The following is a 4206-nucleotide window of genomic DNA, read 5'->3' on the forward strand; positions in this document are numbered from 1 at the left end:
AGCTGGGCTCAGACCCCTGACCCCAATCCAGGGCTCTTCCCGCCACGTCATGCTCCCCATCCAGAAAGCCCAGTGAGTGCTCAGCGGGAGGCAGCTTCCATGGGAGTGTTTGCTCTGCTACACCCAGGAGGTGACTCTCCAGACCAGAGGAGCATCTGACCTTTCCTTTACACAGCCTTCTGTGATGGATCTGACCCCTGGAGCCACTTCTGACAGAGGCGCCTTCATTCATTCCACAGTGCGCTGAGTCGTTCCATGGTGGGTGGGTGTGTGTGTATGTGTGTGTGTGTGTGCGTGACTGCGTGTGCTCATGCATAATTGTATGCATGTGTGTGTGATATTTACTGAGCCCCCATCACCACCTCCATCCCACGCAACGACATGCTGCTCCTGTTCTGGGATCCAGGGATACAGTACAACCAAGGCATCACCCTCACCCTACAGGAGTTCCAGGCCAGCTGAGGGGGCAGATACTGAGCTGGACAGTGGCCCTCGCCTTCCCACAGACGGGCAGTTCTCTAAGGATGGGACAGTACGTTCTCTCCACCCCAAAGCTCACTGATGACCAGATGACTGACAGCAAGCAACACACACTGCTGGTCGGCTGGTGACTGGTTGACTCATTATTGGTTGGTTGTTATTGGTTAGGTGAATGGTTGCTAATAATTGGTTAGTTGGAGGACATCCCCGGTGGTCCAGTGGCTAAGACTCCAACTCACAATGCAGGGAGCCAGAATTAGATCCCTAATCAGGGAACTAGATCCCACATGCCAATCCCATGTGCCAAAATTAAGACCCAGTACAGTCAAATAAATAAATAAGATTATCTTTTTGAAACAATTTTTTAAAAATAAACAATTTTTTTTAAAAATTGGTTTGAATCAGTTCTAATGAGGTGGATGAAACTGGAGCCTATTATACAGAGTGAAGTAAGCCAGAAAGAAAAACACCAATACAGTATACTAACACATATATATGGAATTTAGAAAGATGGTAACGATAACCCTGTATGTGAGATAGCAAAAGAGACACAGATGTATAGAACAGTCTTTTGGACTCTGTGGGAGAGGGAGAGGGTGGGATGATTTGGGAGAATGGCATTGAAACATGTATAATATCATATAAGAAACTAATCGCCAGTCCAGGTTCGATGCAGGATACAGGACGCTTGGGGCTGGTGCACTGGGATGACCCAGAGGGGTGGTACGGGGAGGGAGGAGGGAGGGGGGTTCAAGATGGGGAACATGCGTACACCCATGGCAGATTCATGCTGATGTATGGCAAAACCACTACAATATTGTAAAGTAATTAGCCTCCAATTAAAATAAATAAATTTAAATTTTAAAAAAATAAATAAAATTAAAAATTGGTTCGTTGGTTGTTTGGGTGGATGGGTGGTAAGTTGATGGACTATTTACTAGTGGTTGTTATCGGTTGGGTGGTGGTTGTTCACTAATTGATTGGTTAGTTGATTGGTTGGCTGGCTAAAAACAAAAGCCATATCTAAACCAGCATCATGTCCTAAAAGGAACATGGACTTTGGAGTCAGAGAGCATGGATCCCACTCCAAGTTCTGCTACTTCCAAACTTTACAACCTACAGAAAGTTCCTTCTTATCAACACCAAGACACAAGACCCTCACCTGTAAAATAGGGATAATAGCACCTACTTTGCACTTAACATGTGTAAAGTGACTTGTACATCAACAGCCCTCAGCAAATGGAAGCTGTTATCATTACTCCTACTCATTGTGGAAATGAAAATTAGTGTCTGTAACTTGTAAGGCACCCTCACACACCCTTAACATGATGTTACCTTGAGATTTGCACATGATCACATAGACCTGTCTATGCCATGAGTGATGGGCCCAGAAAGAAACAGAGCTCATCATAGCCGTTGCATAATAAGAGCCAACCTGTAACTTAGACAATGCATAGACCTCATAAAGGAGTTCCAAATGGCACTGGCACTCCAGGCTTCCTTCCCTTGACCACTGGGGAGTAAAAGCCAGCACCAAACATAAGCGTTGGATGGAGAGAGGTTCCCCACTTGGACGTTCACAAGCATCTTTACAGTTTGCAAATCACATTAATATCTATTACATCATGTGACCCTTGCTATACTCTTAGAAGGCAGGCAACGTCCAATTAGTCTCCCTATTCTACAGATGAGGAAATTGAGGCTCAGAGAAGTAGAGTTGCTCACACAAGTCACACAGCATAGCCCAGAGGAAGTCCTATACCTTCGTCCTGAGGCACATGTTTTATGGGTATTGAATAGGAATCCTTGGTCCCAAAACACCTCTGAAGTTGATATTCCAGTTTGAAATCCAAGGCAGGTACTTTTGTCAACATGCTTTCTAAGGACAACCTACTACTCAAACACAGAAATGGGGCCCAGCCTCTGAGACGCCGCCACAGCTAGTGCGCTCTCTGTGCTGTCTGGGGATGGCTCAGGGAGAAGTAAAGCAAGGTTTCAAGATGGAAAGTCCATCAAACTCAGCTTTGATGTTACCTAGCAATGGCACCCCACTCCAGTACTCTTGCCTGGAAAATCCCATGGATGGAGGAGGCTGGTAGGCTGCAGTCCATGGGGTCGCTAAGAGTCGGGCACGACTGAGTGATTTCACTTTCATGCATTGGAGAAGGAAATGGCAACCCACTCCAGTGTTCTTACCTGGAGAATCCCAGGGACGGGGGAGCCTGGTGGGATGCCGTCTATGGGGTCACACAGAGTCAGACACAACTGAAGTGAGTTAGCAGCAGCAGCAGCAGCAGCAGCACTCCACAAGCTGGTGCCAATCCACCATCTCCCCATTCAAGTAGTTCAAGAAAACAACCTATGAGTGTAACCCTTAGAAAATGATTAAGGAAAACCAGATCTTCATTTAATTCCTGTTGCAGTGTGGTAAAATGGCTTAAAGTAGAGAGTGAGGAAAATGATCAGATTTTTTCAGAGAAATCAGCGCCTTCAACAGAAGAAAGCTGTTTGGAATTTCAAGAAAATTCTAAACACATCAATAGTGAATTTGAAGAAAGTACATATCTGAAAGACACCTTCAAGAATATCAATGTTTGTGAATCTAAGTCACTTGATACTGAGTCATGCAGTGATCTCCAAAATGACTTTATGAATGAAAATCTTGCCAAACATGAACTAAACAAAGAAAAAGCAAAATTGATGAAGCAGATTCAAGAGAAAGAAGACCTTCTTCGGAGGCTGAAGCTGGTCAAAATGTATAGATCAAAGAATGACCTGTCTCAGTTACGGTTGTCAATAGAGAAGTGGAGAAGCTGTAGCCAGCAGTTGCTTTATGAGTTGCAGTCAGCTATGTCTGAGAAGAACAAGAAACTAAGCCTTATTCAGCTGATAAGAAACTAAGCCTTACTCAGCTGATAGACCATTATGGGTTAGATGATAAATTGCTACACTATAACAGAAATGAAGAAGAATTAATAGGTGTTTAATTCATAATTTTTTTCTCCAGAATATCTTTGTGAATGACAACTTAATTAAAAAATACTTATACATTTTAAAGGGAAGATATAAACCATTACCACTTGGAGAAAGGTATCCTGGTGAACCTGGATCAATTTAGGGCCTCTGTTATATAAATATAAACAAGGTTCAAAAATGAAAATTTAGTGTTTTGAATAAATTTCCCAAAGAAAATTTGCCAGTTAAAGAAAGGTGAAAAAAAAATTTTTTTAATTGAATCATGTTAAGATAAAAAAGAAAAATACAGAAATGTTCTAAACCACTATTTTTTTTTAAATTTTCCCATGAAAATTCCAAAGAGCTATAAATGGAAAATAAACATGAGGTTATTAACATTAATCCAAACATCATACAATTCTGGAAAACACCAAGGTGACGAGATGCCAGCTCAAATGACACTGGCTCAGCTCCCATCATGTGTGTGGCAGGGACCCATTGTCCAACCTATCACTCCAGGATTGTGGGAAGTGGGCATGACATCCTTCTTCTTCCTAGTAATGTCTTGCTCCAAGCTCCTGTTTGCACTGAAGTTTTCCACTTACACATCATATCACTGTCCCACATGTGATTGTCCTTGTTCTATTTGCATAGATTAGAGCCAGTGAAAAAGAAAACTGATGAGAAGATAGAGCTAAATGATCACACAGAATGCAACATACAGAAATTAAGTGGTAGAAAACATGAAGAGAAGTTAAGAGACATGGAAGA

At 42.5% G+C, this 4206-nt stretch overlaps 1 pseudogene; it reads left to right on the top strand.

Moving 5' to 3' along the window:
- The first annotated feature begins 2447 nt into the window (after positions 1-2447).
- On the top strand, positions 2448-3467 carry LOC128063706 (swi5-dependent recombination DNA repair protein 1 homolog; annotated as a pseudogene).
- Positions 3468-4206: the final 739 nt, after the last annotated feature.

Source organism: Budorcas taxicolor, chromosome 18 (assembly GCF_023091745.1).
Source record: "Budorcas taxicolor isolate Tak-1 chromosome 18, Takin1.1, whole genome shotgun sequence".
Classification (NCBI taxonomy): domain Eukaryota; kingdom Metazoa; phylum Chordata; class Mammalia; order Artiodactyla; family Bovidae; genus Budorcas; species Budorcas taxicolor.